Raw genomic sequence first — 19946 nt, forward strand, 5'->3', positions numbered from 1 at the left:
GGACAGCAGCCACATCAACCCTTCACTGAAATGCCTGGGATCCTTTACTAGAGTCTGGACCATACTACCTCACAGCTGTGTGAGCACGTCCTTAAAGGATAGTCCTCAAATCAGACTCTCAAGTTCATCTCTGACTATTTGAAGTGGAGCCCCTGCTTACAAGGAACAATTCAGGCCTCTACTTCCTAACAGGAAATGAGGAAGTATCTGCTCGATTCTAAAGACTGCATTTGACTTATGAAAAGGAGAGAAATGGAGTAGCTGCAGGGGCCTAACATATTAAACGACAGAAAACAGGAGAATCCATTTATTGTTCTCTGTTTGTATACTGAGTGCTAGGGAAAGGAATTTGGCAGTCAAAGGAAGACATACATATTGGACAGATCTAGAATTCATGGCTAAAAAAAATTTGGATTTTATTTTCTCCTTATAAATAAGGCACATGTTTTTCAGCAGACAAATAACACAATCAAAGTACTTTTAAGGAATTTAACTAGAATTGAAAAAAAAAGAAGAGACCAGGAGTGCTGACTCCCTGCCATGATTCCAGTGCTCTGGAGGCTGAAGAGGGATTGCTGGCAAGGTTGAGACTGTTATGGACTACATAGTGGTCCCCAGGCTAGCCGGAGGCACAGAGGTAGGACAGCATGGTTAGGAGTAAGGAGAATGAGATACTGAAAGCCTTAGACCAGGGCTGCAAAATTAGCATCTGAGAAAATCTATTGGCAAAGAGGAACCTCCCCTCCAGTCAGGCCCAACTAGAACTAGCTAGAGCCTTTGGCCCAGGTACAGAGACACTTCACCATGTCTCAAGTTACCTGTGCCTCATTGTAATACTAAAACCCATGCCCACTGGGAGATAGGTAAGGTGCTAATGAGACTAGAGATGAATAAAGTCACATGTAGAACTGTATGTAACAAACAGACACTATTGACAAAGTCCACATAATGCAAACTAGGCCAAAAGTTCATGAGGAGCTGGTAGATGGCTTGGTGGGTAAGCAGGAGAAGCTGATTTTGGATCCGCAGGACTCATAAAAAATCCAGGTGTGGCAGGATGCACCTGCACCTCCAGCAACAGGAGATGGAGTAGGCTCATGTAAGGGCCTTACTGGCTAGCCAGTCTAACTGAAATAGAAATCCAGGCTCAATGACTTCTAAAGCACAATAAGGCAAAGTGTGATAAAGGGAGACACCTGATGTCAATCCATGGTCTTCATACATGTATATACAGGTGAGTCCACATCAACAGACATGTCCATACAAACATACTACACACATATGAGTCCCCAAAATGTGACATAAAAGCCCCATCTCTTGTATAGCTTTTGCCGTTTCAGCTTCTGAACTTTCCCACTGCTCTGGTTCATTTTCTCCCTTAAAAATGTATCCTTTTCAAAGCCTAGGTGCAGACACATTCAGCAGAGAATTATACCAGGTCTCAAAAGAAAAACTAATGCCAACCCTCCTCATGTGATTCTGTGAAACAGAAAAGGAACATTTTCAAATTCTTTTTACTAAGCCAGGATTTCTCTGATACTAAAACCTGACAGAGGCACAACAAAACAGAGAAAATTATAGGCCAATCTCTTTCGTGAACACAGACTCAAAATTTCTCACCAAAATATTTCCAAACTGAATTCAAGAATACCATCCACCATGATCAAGCCAGTTTCATCTCAAAGATATAGGGATATCTCAGCATGAGTAAATCATTAAACATGACCCACCACAAAACAAACTCAGATAGAAACCACATAATCATTTATGTCCTTAGAGGCAGAAAAGGCCTTGGACAAAATCCATCAATCCAACATGATAAAAGTCCTGGAGAATGTAAGGATACAGGGGGCATATCTCAATTTAATAAAGGCAGTGTGACACAATCCTACAGATAAGGTCATGCTAAATAGAGAAAAATTTAAGTCAAAAGGATTTCCCAGTCTTAATCGGAGAACTCTCTCCTTCCAGTGAAGAGGGGTGGATGCATTCATGACTGACAAAAGTGCAGAAAACAGGTGACAGATATGGGTCTAGCCCCACATAAGTCACTTATACCACCCCCTCTAAGGCTCTCAGAACATTGCAGAAGAGGGACCAGGAAATATGCAAAAGCTGGAGTATAAGGTAAAAGATGAAGAGATGCCATTGCTTAGACATGAAACAATTATTGTAATCATTAACATACAGCAATTATTGTAATTATTAACATACAACTGTAGTTACCTGCATTGGGCTTGCAAAGACCAGCCCTACCAACAGGCAGTCAAGGAAGGGCAAGGGGCTTGCTGGTCTTTGCCATTTTGCCTCAACAATGAAGTGAACCGAAGGCTCATAGCTTCTGGATTTACATCTCTGGAACCAAAGCCAGCCAGAAGTTTGAGGCTGATGCCATGCTTCCATGGTTTCTGACTCTCAGCTTGGGGTGGGGGTACCTTTCATCTTCAATCAAAACAGGGGAGAATCTTGAGATCATAGAGCATAAATATCATTGTATAGGTGGATTGAAAGAATGGATCTTGACAGACAACAAGGGGTAAAAACTATAGCTTCCTTTCAGCTTCCTCTCTTATATTTCCATCAGGAAAAAAAAGAGGTGGAGCTTAGAGTCAGAATTTTTAATAAAATGAATATGTATTTAACAAAATGAATATGTATTCAAATGGGGTTTGCGCTGTGGGGTTACTATATTCCTGAAGAGCAGATTATGATGATTTTTTTTGGTTTGGTTTGGTTTTCTATTGTTGTTTTTGGCATGTGAAGACACATTTTATGCACACTAAAATAACTATTTAAAGGGACCTTGTGGTAGATGTATGTTTAATATGCTTTTATAATTGCATTTTAAAGTGAAGAGTTTACTTTCTATTTACTGGGGAGATGATCAGTATGTGAGAATATACACAACCGTGGGGGTATGGGATCAGATCTCAGCACCCACATAAAAAGCTGGGTATGGCTCTTACATACACTTGTAGTCCCAGTGTTGAGGGAGGTGAGGAAGAAAAATGGCTATGGCTTGCTAGTTGCCAGGCAACCTAACTCCAGGCTCAATTAAGAGACTCTGTCTCAAAAGAGAAATACAGAGTGACAGAGGAGATCACCTGACATTTCCCCTTGGTCTCTGGATAGCATAAGCACAGGAACAGGGCTCTGTAAACAACATACATACATCACAACCGTACATATCTACAAAAAAGAATTTATTCTCTAAAGGAACATCTGGGAACTTTTTTCTGAAATGTAATACACCAGGTACATTTAAAGAGAATTAAATTTTCATAGTTTTAACATCTCAATACACTTTGAAACTGGATGTAACTTAGAATGTAAAGCACATTTCCCCCAATTGTCTATAATTAGTATGAATGAGATACAAAGCTCAACTGATAAAAAAATAATCAAAGAAATATGATTGTCTGAGTAGATATCAAATCTATTTTAAATCTTGGTCTACAACAATTAAAACTATAGAGAAATGAAATGATAAAATTTTTCAAATGAATAAATGGAACTGGAAAAAAAATATACTGAGTGCAGTAAGCCTGGCCCAGATGGACACTCTGCATGTTCTCCCTAATATTTGGATCCTAGACAAATCTTTAGATTTGAATGAATAACTTAGGTATCTCAGAGCTACAGCCATTATGGGCGGGAATGCCATAAGGAAAGGGGGCTCGTGGAACAGGTGACATGGAAATAGAGAAGGCAAGGGAGTGGGCGAAACTCCATTTCTTCCAGTGTGCTATAACGCTCTCTTCCAGGCATATGTAGTTAACATTTGCTGTCTCCTCCGGAGGAATGAACAGTTTATAATAATTCAATAATCCTCTTTATTATTTATGTCTTTTCCTATAGTAAAATCTACTTTGTGTGAGATTAACACACCTATTCCATCTTTTCTTTGATTCAACTTTACATGATAGTTGTATCCTAAGAGCTCAGATGATATCAGTAAGAAAAATCATTATTATATTTTTGTTGGAGGTAAGTAGACAATAAGCAATTAAATGCGTCAACTCATTGTGATTGTTGTGAAGAAAGTCACACATTGCTGGTGAAGTAAGGTGTAAGTTGCAAATATCAAGGAAAAAAAAAAACAGTTAAATATGTGACTATCTGGGACAGAAGATTCCAGGGTAAGAATAACAAATTCCAAAGCCCAAAGACAAAATCCTGATAAGAGTATTAGAGAAATAGTAACCTTGAAAGTGGTACAGAATTAACAGAATTGTGAGAAACTCCAAGAACAAAGAGATTATAGGAAACATGCATGGTGTGTTTAAGACCTTTGCATTTGACTGTGAGCTGAGAAAAGGGAATATGTGCTTGCTCATGAAAACTGCTGTATCAAAGACAGATTTTTTTCAGAGTGACCAGTGAAAGAAAAAGGAAAATAACAATGTCTCTAGTGATAATGAAGGTGACAATGATGACAATGCTGATAATGATAAAGAATGAGAAAAATATGGCCTTGGAATTTCTGGGCCAAGGTGCAGGAATGAAAACCTTGTTTTAGAGTAACATCCTGTAGGTTCTTAGAATGAAAATCAGGTAACAACACCAGCCCACCACCTGGGTATTGGTCACAGAGTCAAAGAATTGAGATTCTCTTATCAATTCTTGTTTCTAATTACACATTGCTGGACTTAAGCACAGAGCACCCCCGAATTCAGTGATTCAGACACATCAGGAGAACGTCCCACTGGAGTAAGAACCCTGGTCTGGGCTGATCGCTCCCTGACAGATTCAATACAAAGAAAGAAATAAGAGTACCTGTAATATGCCAAGAATAAAACTGCAAAATGGGATTCTTTTTTAATTCTTGCCTCCCTAGAGGGCAAGAGGCACAAATTAAATTAAAACCCATACATCAAAAGCTTCTCTTTCAAAAATGCAACAGTGCATTAGTTAACATTCATAAGATCAACCTCTCTGTGGTCTTGTGACTTCAAATTAACATACTTTTGGTGCTTAATGTGGGAGAGGTGAGAGCTCTATTAAAGACTGATTATCTCATCAGCAACTCTTATCAGTTTCCTTCCCACACAGTTGGCCCTCTGTCAGTGTGGCCCAATGCCTGGTAAAGCCATACAGTGAGACGATTTTCATACACCTGTGTAAGTCACACACAGATTGCTCTGGCCTCTAAGCAGGACTATGATGCATTCCACTTTAGCCAAATGGAATACACACTGAAAGTAAGATAAAATGAATTTTGTTTGGAGTCAAGCAGACAAAAGCCTTTAAGAGAAAGTTAAGAGAGTATGCTCTCTAATTCTCATTCTTTGGGGTGAGTCTAAGAAGCAAAAGAACTTTATTTACCAATTTCTTTTCAAGTTGCAGTGCAATATTTCACAGAAAGTGATCTGTTGACTCTTAGAGGATTGGAATCCATCCTTCCAGAAAAATCAAGGCAGTCCAGAGACTTAAAAACTGAAGGATGCTTGTGCTCTGTCCTTCCTGTACCAGAGGTGGACCTAGCCTGATGGAATGGTAGAAAGTAAAGACAGGCAGCCCAGTGAAGGGGTGAAGCAAGTGGCAGCCACAGAAGTCTACAGCATGGACTGAAGAGGACCTGGGAAAACTGGACTAGGCCTTAAATCTCCTATGGCTTCATGAGTTGTGGGTAGGGAAGCCTGGTGGAAATTGAGAGTTGAGTGTAGTGGGGCAGGCCTCTAATATTAGTACTTGTGGGGCTAAGGTGGGGAGATTGTGAGTTCTAGGGCAGCCTGGGATAGCAAGATCCTATACCAAAAGAAAAAAATAAAATACAGCAACACAGGTGCATGGGGTAGTGGAGATGAATCAGAACATTCCTACTGGACATGGGGGGATCTGTAGACGAAAGTAGCAGCAGTAGTGATGAATATGGGGAAATGAATTTTACATTGTTCATGCCCAGGAGACAGACCACAACCTATAGCCAATGGTGAGATATTGAACAGCACGTAGCTAGGGCAGAGGGTAGGTCCCACAGACTTCTTAGGACATGACAAGTCGATGAAAGTCAAACAAGGCTGGGAGTTCACCAATGGCCCAAGGCTCTTCCCACAAAGCTATGATGTGCAAGGGAAAGAAGAGGTTGGCTTGGGAGGCTGAGGGAGAATTGCTAGTTTGAGGCTATCCTGGACTACATAGTCAAATCCAAAGCAAAGCACCAGCATGGGAAGAAAAGCAGAAGGGAAGTGATGCTGAGAAGAAACTGCCTGAGTGACTGAAAGTCACAGGTTAAGCAAGAAATCCCCAGCTACACAAAAATATACAAGGGCCACCCTTCCCGTGTCTTCCCTTAGTGCCTGATGTTCCATCTTTGTGTCAATAAAAGGAAGAGAGGCTCACAAGGACATTCAGATCAGTGGTTCCATACAGAAAAAGAAAAGATATGCATGCCAGCCATAGCCGTTCTGTTGCTATGGTCAATTTTAAATAAACCTCATCAGGGAACTGATGGGGTCACTGCTCTCCACACTATGGCTCCTGTCTGCCACTGGGACCATGCACCTTGATGACCAGCCACCTCCTTCCCATGTGCAACAAGAAACAAAGACCTCATCAAGAGATTTAAGATGTTACTGGAAAGTAGCACTATAGAGATATTACCTATCCCCAGTTCCTCAGTGTCACAGTACATAATTAAAAGGACTTTGCTTATCCCATTAGTAAGACATAGTGACAGGAAGGACAAAACAAAGTAATGGCACTCTGGAGAGGCCACATCTGACCAGGCTTTTCAGCTTGATAGTGTAATTAACCCCGTTAAATCCTACTCTTGACAGTCTCCACCCTAGGAAGGGAAGAGGATAATGCCCTCAAGTCACCTCACTGTCACTGGGCACTCATTCTAGAAACGGCAATGATTGTCTCCTCTACATAAAAGACTTTAAAGGGATGGGCTGTCAATAGCAGATTCTAGATTCCCACCCTCTTCTCTTTTTGAGAAGAGTCTTACCCCTCTATAATCTTTTATTATCTGTGTTTCTCAAGTTTTGCTTTAAAATTCAGAGAGGATGTAGTCCAACAGTACTGAACCTGTGAACCCTAATCATCCCCATTAATGCTTCCTCGACCCTTACACTTGCCCTTTCCGATGTGCAGTATGTGATTCTACTGACAATGAGGTAGCATTGTTTAAGTAGCTGTATGCATTTGTGCTAGCCCTTATGTAATGCTATCTAGAGGCCTTTTTTTCTTTTTTAAATCAAGATTTCTCCAACAAATCTATTGAAATCTGTGAGAAAAGCCATGTAGATTAAATGATTACTTCATACTGACCAATGATGCTAAATGTTAACTTCATTTTTATGTTAATTCTATTAATGTTTGGTTATACTGCTTTTGCCATTATTATTAACTACATTTATGATGGTTAATTTAATTGAAGAAATAGCAATCATAGTCTTGGAATAATTTCACTTAGACAGGTTCCCCCCCTCTGCCACTTTCTAGTAGGCAGTGTTTTTACATCTCTAGTAAGAATCAGGACAGAGTCAAATTTGACACTGACACGTTCTAGTCTCCCATCTTACATATTTCTCTTCAGACTGAAGAGTCACCCCAAGACAACATCTATAAGAACACAGGACAACATTGAAGACCAAGTATGTCATTACTCAAGTCATCTGTTCAGACCTTAACTAGGTCACAATTACTGTTTACTTTACAGGTTACAAGAAAGGTGTTCACAAAAAAACAAAAAACCTGTTAATTTGGAATTTGGCAGACATACCTCAAAAGAGTCTTAAAGAAATTATCTGAAGCATACAAGGCAGGTAAGATAATGTGGGATATAAAATACAACAAAGAGAGAGTTTTATCATACAGAATTAGGTTTAAATTCCCCGGCAAAATTTCCACACACACACACACACACACACACACACACACACACACACACACACACCACACACCAATAACTACAACAAAAGAATAAAGAGCTCCAGAAAATGTATGTCATTGGATTTGGCCTGACATGGAATTCTGTGTGGTGGTATTGTGCTCCCCAAAATATTGTGTACTCTAATAAATTTATCTGGGGTCAGAGAACAGACAGCCACTAGATACAAAGGCTAGAAAATGGTGGCCTCACACCTTTAATCCTAGCATTCCAGAGATAGAAATCCCTCTGGATCTCTATGAGTTCAAGGCCACATTGAAAATAGCCAAGCATGGTGACACACGCCTTTAATCCTAGGGAGTGATGGTAGAAAGCAGAAAGGTATATAAGGCTTGAGGACCAGAAACTAGAGGTTTTGGCTGGTTAAGCATTCAGGCTTTTGAGCAGTAATTCAGCTGAGACCCATTCCGGATGAGGACTCAGAGGCCTCCAGTCTGAGGAGACAAGACCAGCTGAGGATCCGGTGAGGTGAGATAGCTGTGGCTTGTTCTGTCTCTCTGATCTACCAGCATTGACCCCAATAACTGGCCTCGGGTTTGATTTTATTAATAAGAACTTTTAAGATTCATGCTACAATTCTGAGAAAATGCGGACAATGGAGGCTCCACTCAAGTTAAGTTTGAGGGGAACAAAGAACTTGACTGGAAATTGGAGTAGAAGCCATTCATGTACCTTCTGCCAATAACTAAGCTGCATTCGGTCCATGTCCTGAAAAATTGAGAGGCTGAATTCAAAAGTAACAAGCTAAATTGTCTGGTGGGGGAAATTTTGAGAGAGCCGTGGCATGATTACTGCTTGCTGCTTTTAGTCAGATCGACAACAAAGATGGCAGAAAGACATAAAAATTACAGTTTGGTGAAGAAAGAAGTATAAGGAAACTCGATGCATGACTCAATTTTAACAAAATAATTATTGATTTACTCATTTGACTTAGAGTACTGTAAACATTTTTATAGCTAAATGTATTTTATTTCCTAATGTTTCAACTAGCTGCTTCACAGGTTAATCTGATGACTGCTATTTCCAGGGCTGTGGTCTAGCTAATCAATACAACATGCATATATTAATTTTCTAGGTGAAACTTAGTGGCATGAAGAAATTTGGATATATTCCCTCACAATTCTGGAGATCCCAAGTCTAAAAAGATGGGCTTGGCAGGGGTATGCGTACTGATCATTCCTGTCTCATCCAGCTTTCATCAGCTGTCAGCATTTCTCACAGGCAGCAGAACTCAAGTTGGTCTTAGTCTTCACATAGCCTTCTATTTATTCTCCATGCTCTATCTCCTATAAAGATATTTCTCTTCACCAGATGCATGGCCCATTCATATAACCCGGGAGGATTTCATTAAAGTTGTTCATTTCATTCTATCTGTAAAGTCCCATTTCCCAAATAAGAGTATAGTCACCAGTTCTGGAGGATTAAGATGTGGCCAAATGGGTCCTGTGCCCATGCCCCCTACCTCCCACCCCTCATTCCACACCCCCCACGCCCCACCAGCATGCAACACCATTCATTCCCACAAATCCATTGTAGTTAAATTAGCTGTTAGACTGACCAAGCCTTTCAGTTTGGATAAAACATAAATGTTAAAAAAATTATAACATTCTACTTTGCCTTGAAGAACAAAGAGAAGTGTTTTTACTCATCTGTGCACTGTAACAAATTCCAGGTTGTATATTTGAGAAAATATCATTTGAATTGTACAAACACTGTTTCCCTCAAATAGATTATAATATTTTGTCTACAGAGGCAATTTTGGATCATTTCTGTGAGCAGAGAGGAAACAAGCAAGATGGTTGTTATGTTGCAAATGGGGATGAAGACAGAAGGGTAATGGAGTTAACATTTACAGTGTAATTAGAAATGCTGACAGACTGGCACCCCATTACTGCTGTCAACAGAACGGTACACTTTCCTGGAGCTTTTCTCTGCTTCAGTATATAGAACCAAAGAAGCTCATTTTTGCTACATCACTAACAATGAGGAATTCGCTCTTATCTCTCCTTGAGAGCCCTCATCCTTCTGTGATAAGCAGACTTGCTGTTTTATCATCGTCGGTTCAATACACATGCTGGGATGATATGAGGGACTGGATAGAGGGGAGCAAAGAAACAGTCACACTCTGTTTTAAATAAACAAAAAGAAGGATGCTTTTAAAACACAGTTTACTGTTTAACTTTCCAAGGCCTGTAGTTCCTTTTCAAAATGTTTGGAGACTTTCTCAGACAATGTCTTGGGTTTGCTTCTGAGCACACACAGAGAGAGCTCATCCAGTGAGCTCATCACTAATTGGTACACAGCAATGGCATTCTGTACAGCATTAGCAGAAGGTTGGCTTTATCCAAAAAGCTTACTGAGTTTCATGATAAAAACTGGGTATTCACTGACTCAGGGATAGGTGGTATTAATAGTGGCGGTGCTGGTGGTGGTGGTGGTGGTGGTGGTGGTGGTGGTGGTGGTGGTGGTGGTAGAGATGTGGTAGAGTTGATGGTGGTGGTGGTGGTGGTGGTGGTGTGGTGGTGGTAGAGATGTGGTGGTGGTGGTGGTGGTGGTGGTGTGCAACAAGTTAATTCCCTGGGGATTGAAACATGTTACATGATAAATGAAACCTTATAAGATTCAGGAAGTAAACCAAACTTATAAGTCTTAGAAAGCAGAAACAAGATTCACAAGGCAAGGTCCCCAGGGTTATACCATAGTAAAAACTTGCTGGGGAAAGGAGACTCTAGCATTGGTTGAGCTGTCTGAAGATCATGCATTAGCTCCAGGGATGCTGCTTTCCTGAGTCATCACCCATGGGATGACCTTTTTGTTGATGTAGCTGTTTTAGAAGATCCATGTTCCTGTAAGTAAATTCTCACTCATGATCTGTAAGTATGCCCAATAAATTCATTGATTCACCAAGGTGGACTTGGATGGATTCATTTCTCTGCACAGTCCTCAGTGCCTAATCAGAGGTGATCAGAAGATTGCTCCTGTTTGCTCAGAAGTCACACACCAGTTTGACATGACCAGTTCTTTAACTACAAATTTTAAATCTATAAAGCCATAGAGCTCATTACAAGAGTGGACTATTTTTAATTGACTATTGAAATATTTTAGACCTTTCTAATAGCCATTAGAATGCTCCATTTTTGTTACTTATTTAATGAGTTTCCATGACCAGGTAAATATCATTCATGTGGTGCCCAGTTGAGAGCTCAGGTTTGCTTTCCAATGCCTGGGTAGCCTGAGAGGAACAGTGGGAGGGATCAGCAGTGAGGAGACAGTGGCACTTTCCCGTGGAGTGGGCAAACGTCAGCGAGAGTATGACTAGTCCCATGATGTGGGAGCTTAAAGGAGTAAGTAACTTATTGATCTCACCAAGGAGGGATTTGGTGGGAGGTCTGTGCTCTTAATAAAAGGGAACTTCAGAGATGTCCTAAGTTTGGTTATGTAGGCAAGGTTGTGGAAAAACAGGATAACAGAGGTTAGTCAGTTAGCAGCTAAAAGCTGAAACCAAAAGAAGACCTGCACTGAAGACCCTGAAAGTACTGAACACCTCTGACATAAAAACTGCTGGTAGGTCAATCCTCAAGGGCCACCAGCTCCCGAGAGTGTAGGCTTTCCACACCACCAATCCTAATCCTTCAAGAGGAAAAGCACCTTTCCTTATCTAATGCCCTCCTTTCCAAAACACCCCTGCTTCCCATTTCTTTCTTCTTTTATCCAAAGCCAATGTGAGTTCAAAGTCAAGAATTTATGCTTGTAGTCTTTAAAATGTTCTTAGTTCCAACAGACATACTTTCTGCTGCCTGTCCTGGGACATGGTCCTTTCTGGCTAGCTTCTACTATGACTCAAAAAAATTCATTTTAGAGAGATTTGACCTTTGACTTTGGACATGCTATCCATCAATAATAACTAATACTTCTTGAGTAATTGCTGATAGCTTTACCAATACAGATGTTATAAGTGGGGCTTAAACATTTTCCTCACATGGCTTAAACTTGCAACATGATTCTTCTGAAGGGGTAAAGGGTCACTGGAACTTGGATCACGCTTGGAAATAGAGACTGACCCCTTGAAGAAAGGCTGTTCCTTGCTCCCAGGGATGTCATTACAACTGTTAGAAGCTGTTAATGGCTGGCAGGGAGAAAAGCTTATCCATGGAAGGATAGCCTAGGTAGGACCAATCATAAAGGAAAGAGAGTCTGGAGGGGGGTCCCCAAAAGCCCATAAGAAGTCCAGCAAGACTCCAGCTCTGGGTGCCTCTCACCTCCTTGAAAGGAGCTTTTGTCTGCTCTAATAAAGTCTGCAGTTTCGTTCTTTATCTCTCTGTGGCTGATACTTCTCAGTTCTGCATCAGACACTAACTGTGGCCTTCTCTGCTGCCCTCCATCTATAACTTACTTCATGCCCTGGATCCCTAGGAGCTCTGACTCCTAAGCATTTCCTTCTTCCTGTCTCTGTCTCAGATCCCTGCTGCTTTCTGTCAGGGACCCCCACTGTCAATTACTTCCAGGAGGCCCTTCTCCCCAACCATTGCTTCACTTCCCTATCTGCTGGCTTCTTTGCAAGAGCTTCCTGTTAACCAATTTAGCAGTACCCCTAGATGACCACCTCACCCAAGAGCCCTGTCACACTTCGAGATGGTAACCTCCTGACCTCTGCTATTTTTAGAAACCTTGTCACTGCAAACTCTCTCTCCACTTTTTCTCTTTTCAAAAGCCTCTTAACCAGTTTTGCAATTCACAGTGGACTTTCTCTAGGGCAAGGTCATCACTGTGAAAAAACAAACAAACAAAAACAAAAGCAAAAAAAAACACTGAGGAACTACCACCTCCACATCCCCATGGAATGAAACACACATGCTTAGCAAGCTTCAGGTTCAAAACCACAGACTATCACACAGCCTAGGGACATTCCCCTTTCTTTCCAGTAGAGCCCGTAGGCAAGCACAGCTGGCCAGCAATGTCCTGGCCCCCCAGCTGTTAAAGCTCTCCACCTTCTATTTCAGTGAAGTTGGGTTTTGACCACATTTGGGTTTCTCTTCACTGCAACAGCCTTGGAGAGCATCATCCTTCACTTCTGCACTGTTTGCTCTGATGGTGATTTGGTTTTTAAAATAGCTATCTTAGAGGTAAGAAAATGAAAGTTCCAGGAGATAAATAATTTTCTCAAGGTCACATGGCTGATAGGGTTAGGATTAGGACCTAGCAGTCTGGTTTTAGAAGGCCTATCTGTATTTTTTAACATTTATTTTATTTTTAAGTGTGTGTGTGTGTGTGTGTGTGTGTGTGTGTGTGTGTGTGTGTGTTCACATTAGTACAGGTGTCTACAGAGCCTAGGGGTGTAGGTAGGATCCCCATGGAGATGGAGTTACTGGTTATTGTGAGTCACCCAACACACTCACTGAGAACTAAACTCGCTGAAAAACTAAACCCATGTCCTCTGTAAAAAGCAGCACAGGCTGGCTCTTAACCACCAGGCTATCTCTCTAGTTGCCACCTTCACTGTGGTAGGAAACAGTATATTTACAGGCATGTGGGGGTGGGGAGGCACACGAAACCCAAAATCTTCAGGTCATAGCAACAGGTCCTCAAAAGCTATGGCTGTGGAGAAGAAGACAAGCATGGCACATGACAAGCAGACACGGTTGGAGTCAACCAGTACCCCCTTAGTAATCCTGCTGCCTTGAGAAATCACAATGAGAGAGAGGTTTGCATTTACTGCTTCCCTGTGGCTGAATAGAAACACAGGGCTTGCACAAGGCTCATATGTTGAAGGAATTACGGGTTAGTATGACAGTGACATTTCTGAATAGTATTCTATTTTCTATTCTATTCCTCATTCTGTTATTGTTGCCAGCAAAAAGAAACAAGAATTGTCCATTTTAAAGGCAAACAAATCAAATATAAATATCATTAAACAGGTTTAAATATATTAAAAAGACAGCATAATCTGAGGGCAGAAAGCTAAGGTTAGTCATGGACACTAACATGTGTTTAGATAGAACAAAGGAAATAAGATAGGGTCATGGATGGATGTTCAGAAAGACTTTGCAGTTCACTGATTTGAAATGCTTATTATTAATTTTAAAGGGACAATTTAGGCCTGTTTTTGTATTGGGACCATATTAGAAAGGCAAATGTGATAGTCTCAACCCTTGATCAAGAACTAGAGTCAGTCAAAGAGATTGCTGATTGCAAATTAGAATGCAAATTTCTATCCATTTTAATTTTGGAAAGTTCCTATTGGGAGCTACTGATTTGAGTAACTTTCAAGTGCTGAAGTAGCTTTCATGGAATTGGATTCCCTGGAGTCTGCTCTGGGGCCAGTTGGTTTCAGCCTCTGAGAAGAGGAAATCTTAAAATCCCTTCAGAAGGAGTAAATGGCACCCCTGGTAGCGAGGGCAAATTTCCATTTTCAGAAATTGAAGTATTTTAGATCATGTAATATACAGTCACAAGAAAACAAGTAATTGAGGATACTAGTTGTGTTAGTCAAATTGCAGTGACAATATACTGGAGATAAACAACTTTAAGAGGAGGAACAGTTTACTGTGACTCATAGTTGGGGCTTTTCAATTGGTAGCCAGTAGGTTCCATTGCCCTTGGGCGTGTGGCGTGCAGTCAGTATACCAAGTCAGTGCACATGATGGAGGAAGCTATTCATTCCATGACAACAAGAAATCAGATGCAAGAAGGACCAGGTACTATGTTATTATTTGTTTTAAGTTTGTAACCACACTGGCTGGGTTTCATCCCAGGACCCAACTCATAAAAGGTCTACTGCATCCCAGTAGTACCATGACATGGTAGGTTAAGCCTTTGCCAGGGTTTTGGAAGACATCCTTCCATGTGTAGTTTTAGATAACAGTAGCTTTTGTGAAACTACAAGTACAAGGTATTGAATAAGACATTGAAGGCCAATGGCTAATAGTAACAGCCATGATCATAGTAATGGTCTCTGTAGAATCGAGCATTGACACAGTGACAGGAATGGGACATTGCTACCCAGGCTTGATTGTGTGCTTACCACACATTTAAGACTGATCAGAGGGTCAGAGCATGTCATCAGCATCTTAAACTTCAGAACAATCCTTCAGATGCCATCATTATCATGACCAAAGGAAAGGAATCAGAGTTCCCTTGTTTGTCCAAAGTCATATGGGTAGAGAGGGTTGAGATATGAACCAAGTTCATGTTGGTCTCACTCAGTAGCCCAGGCTGCTTACAGACTCATGGTCTTCCTGCTTCATCATACCTAGGAATGGTGTACAGGTTTTTGCCACCATGCCTCCTAAGCTTTCCATGTTCATGCTGATGAAAGCCAGCAAATTCTCAATGTAGTATGCACAGAAATGGGGAATTCCCATATGGAATGGACAACACCATGATTTGCAACAAGAACATATCTATCAGAGCTGGGGGTATGGCTCAGGTGAAAGTTCCTTTTCCTCTGTCTGTGCCTGGAGATCCAAAGAGAAGAATCATGGACAAGGGTGGAGAACTTATAAGATTATTCTTTAGTGGAAGATATTATAGTTGATAATGTGAACATAGCTATCAGGACTATAGGGGTAATATTCAAAAATACAGTGCTCTTTCTTAGCATGTGTGAGGTCCTGGAATAGGTTCCAAGAATCTCAGTAGTAAGGAGGCTTAACGTGGTGGGGAGTATCCATTGCTGTAGTAAATCCCAAAGAATTCATTTACCTGTCTGAGGCACTGGAGGGGGACCTAAAATCTTAGTGCTCAAACAACAAGCAACTAATTCACAGAATCAGTATTGTCAATATGATTGATAGAACATTAAATTTTCTGGAAATGAGGGCAGGCTGGTGCTCAAACTAAATCATACTAGAATGACACACCTCTCATGTGAAATGCATTCTAAATTATTTACATTCCTTATGCAGCCACTGTGCAAGTGGTACATAGTAACCAGCCATTCTAAGCATAGCAGTTTTAAATAAACATTGCTGGGCTGTCTCTGTAATTATGCACTCTGTAACCCTCCACAGTGCTCAGTGTAATCTGTAAATGTTTGACTGAACAATTATTTCTTTAGTGTCTGTTTCTAAGAAGTTGAATACAGTTCTGGGTGAGTAGCATGCAACACAGTCTTGAAATATATTTTGTCTTCTTGGTTTTCAATGGAGTGTGATATGATGACAGTACTTAGTAATATATATTAACATTAGAAATGTAAAACATCTAGAGAGACTTTTTCACAGACCTACTAAGGAGTAAGTTTCCATGGCGTGCCTTCTGTCTGTCAGGCACTACTCTGAACACTGGAATGTTACCATAAAGCAAACAGGCAAGGTCATGCACTTATGTTAAAGACAGAGGCAGACACTTCTAATCTATGCATATATAAAATCAGTAGATGATGTTAGAGAGTGGGAAGAATATTGAGAGTCTTTTGACAGAGATAACTGGGTGACCAGTGATGAAAATACTCAGGGCTATGCAGAGTGAGTTTAGAAGTTCTGGCCAGGCATGATCGTAAGATGTTCATCAGTGGTTTAACAAGAAGGATCTAGGGACTTAAGAAATGGTCAGAAAATCCTGAAGTAAGAATGAATTTAGTAGGTTTTGAATTAAAAATGGAGGTCTACATGGAGTGTACTGATGGGCGGGCAGAGAAAAGGTTAAGGAGTTAATGGGGACCCTCCAATTTAGACCACAATAAGAAAGTCGTTTTTATTCTCAATGTAGGAAGTCAGTGGGTGATATGATATAAGAGTATAACATTTAATTTGCAGGTTTTAAAAGATTACTTTGGCGCTAGTGAGATGGCTCAGCAGGTAAAAAGCATTTGCTGCCAAACCTGAATTGAGGGAGTAGAAATATTTAAAACAGATTGAACCAGCAAAGAATGAGACGACACAATCCAGTCATCAGCCTTCTTCCTCTTGAATATTCAGTCTGATTTGTGAGGCAGAACATAGTTACATTAGACAGTTCCTAAAACCAGCGTGAGAATTGCTGCTATACAACACTGAAAAGAAAGATGACCTGAGGCCACCCAGAAAGGCCTGATTTCAGTTCCTGAGTTGTAAAGAAACTAGGAAGTTCAATGGAGAGAAAGTGGATGCACATTCCAGGAAAAGGGTTAACCAAGGCTAACAAAGAAATCAGTTCATCTGCCCTTAGTGAGAGATTTGTCCTAGGAGTGGGGAATGGAGAAAAAGATGGAAGAGAGAACAGTTACAGGGGAAGAGGAATTCTAGAAACCAACCTCTTGAGGATTTTAAGTTAAGGATGCTAAAAATCAAACTATTCCCCAACACAGAAATACTGTAGGAGTAATGTGACAATCCAGCAAAATATACTGTCTCCAATTTTCTTTTAGCTTCGGGCACAGAAACCAATATTTATTTTTCCTCGCTCTTCTGTGAATTAAAATAAAGGACTTGTGTAATTTTATTCATCCATTTAAGGTATAACCAACACACTCTAGCTTTTTTTAATTCAAAGGAAAATCTGAGCTGGAGCTTGGGGTCCTGGGTGAAGATGCCACTGGCGGGAGCTCAAACGTGATAGGAGTGAATTAACCCACGTGTGCTAAAGAGCCTACGGTTGCCACATGAGCAGAATATTCTGAGAGCTATGGCATACAGAAAAAAAAAATCACAAATTTAATATTTCAAGCCCCTAAGATGAATGTTACCACATCTGAACAAGAATAAATGTCATGATTATTCAATTACCTTACTTCTCAGGGTCTTATTTACTGTCAACTTTCCCAGCACGCTCATCCATTTACCGGCAAATTGAATAATGTCTCCTAAAGGGGATCGCATACTCTCACTGACAGCTTGTCCCTAAACTCTGGATTTTCATAGCAGTGCCACAGAAATATGCTCATCAGCTCTGGTATAAATACTAGCTTCTAAAAAGACTGCATTAGCCTCAACATATTTCATTTCTCTGCTTATTACATTTCTTTTTAGTGCTACTTCCCATTTTAAATGTAATCTGTTGGCACAATATGTAAAATGGACAGACACAAATATACATGTTTGCATTGTAGTCATGGCAGTTGGGCAGTTTTCTCCTGCAGGATTTCTCAAATGGCACATGGTGCAGTTTTCTAGCTTTTTGTGTTTGCCCAAGATTATTTAATTCAACCCTTACACTGAGGATAGGGAGTACTTTTTTTTTAAGTTACCACTTCCTCACTAATGTTTAGTAATTCATTTAAAGAAATAACCCAGGTATAGATGCCCCTCGTTTTATTAAGACAATGACAATATCATTGACTGTGAAACTGAAAGTGTTTCCTTGTTGCTTTTAAATGAACAACAGTTTGCTGAGAAACAGCAGGTGGACACAGTGCTGACTGGTAGACAAGGGCTTAAACAGATAAGATGAGAGATGGATGGATGAATGGATAGATATATGGACAAACAGAAGGGAACATATACAGATATACACATTCAGCCTTCTATACCCTTGAGTCTTGCTTGGATTCAATGGACAATAGATAGAAAATATTCTAAAAGAAATCTGATTCTTTCCTAAGTATGTAGAGTTGCAGACTTTTCTGTTATTGTGTAAAGTGATTAAAGTGTCATAACCATTCACATGGTACTTACACTGTATTAAGCATTAAAAGTAATTTAGAGCTATTTTGTCATACACAGAAAGGTGGGTATAAGTATATACAAATGCTACAGTTTTATATAAGGAAATGATGTATCACTGAACTACCCCTGGGGAATTCTAATATCAATGCCCATTGATATCAAGGAGTATCTACACACACACACACACACACACACACACACACACACACACACACACACACACATCCATTCTCATGTGCCCATCTACATTGGTAGCTTAACTTCCCATTCTATAACTCAACTCCAAACCTACAACCTAGAGTGTCCTTAATCCATCTTTTTTTTTTCTGGCCCGCATCAACAAATGGCTCTGCACTAAAATAATTTGAAAATTTGATTCTTTCTCATCTCCTCTCTGAAACCCCCAAATCTGATCACAGTCTGCTTCCCCTGGGGAGCCACTGTCCACACATTAGCCCAAGTAATCACTCAACATATCACTCCTTACAAAATCCCCATAGATAGTAGGAAAGATGAGAGCTGACAGTCCCAAGTTATGATCAAGGAATGGAAGTCTTAACTGGGAAGCTTGCATGACACTCTATCTCTTGACCAAAGAACACTAGAAAACCTGTTCCCCATAATTATGCCCCATGGACCAAATTGGATTAATTCCCCATAGAGAATTAATGAAAGGGGAAGGAAGGGTCCAGAAGCAATAGAAAGAATGTGTACATATTCATGATGGATTGTTCATTGTTCCAAAATGAAGCGAGAATAATATAAATGCTAGCTTTACTGCCTTTGAATGTGTTGTTGTTTGGTGATAATTTATACTTCATTTTAGAAGATTACAGTGATAGGAGATTATACATTTTTTAAAATGTCTTTGTCAAAATAAGGTCAACAGACATATATAGATTCATGCATCTCATATTACTTAAGCTTACTTGTTCATGTCCAAGCCTTTGGGAATTTTTAATTTAGAATACACAGTTTCAAAGTGCTTTCTAAGTATGAGTGGAATTGCCTCTGAAGGAAAGGACAGAAGTTTATTGCCAAAAATGCTCAGCATTACTGGTTTAAAAATCTTTAACATTTATTATTATTATTATTATTATTATTATTATTATTATTATTATTACAAAGCCTCACTATGCAGTAGAAGCTGGCCTCAGACTAGCAATCCTCTTGCTCAGTTTCCTAATCCTCTGATTACAGATATGCACCACCACCACAGGACTTCTCAAAGGTTAAAAATGATAATGTATAGTGTAATCCGAAGAGAAGACACAGCAGAGCACACCCACAGTGATTTGATCAGGGAAGTGTCTTCATGAAGAAGCACTTTAGAGACTTATCCCAAGATATCCACAGACACGCTCATGACCTACTTCACCACACATCTGGTGTTTATGAGCAAACAGGAATGCATCATTACACTCTTTAGGGAAAAAGAAAGCCAAGGGACACACACACACACACAC

At 40.2% G+C, this 19946-nt stretch overlaps 1 protein-coding gene across 6 annotated transcripts in view; it reads right to left on the reverse strand.

The window, feature by feature from the left end:
- Rgs7 (regulator of G protein signaling 7) overlaps positions 1 to 19946 on the reverse strand; it is a 395639-nt gene that overhangs the window by 115554 nt on the left and 260139 nt on the right. The gene's annotated exons all lie outside the window — the stretch shown is intronic.

The sequence above is a fragment of the Peromyscus maniculatus genome, chromosome 11, assembly GCF_049852395.1.
Source record: "Peromyscus maniculatus bairdii isolate BWxNUB_F1_BW_parent chromosome 11, HU_Pman_BW_mat_3.1, whole genome shotgun sequence".
Taxonomy (NCBI): domain Eukaryota; kingdom Metazoa; phylum Chordata; class Mammalia; order Rodentia; family Cricetidae; genus Peromyscus; species Peromyscus maniculatus.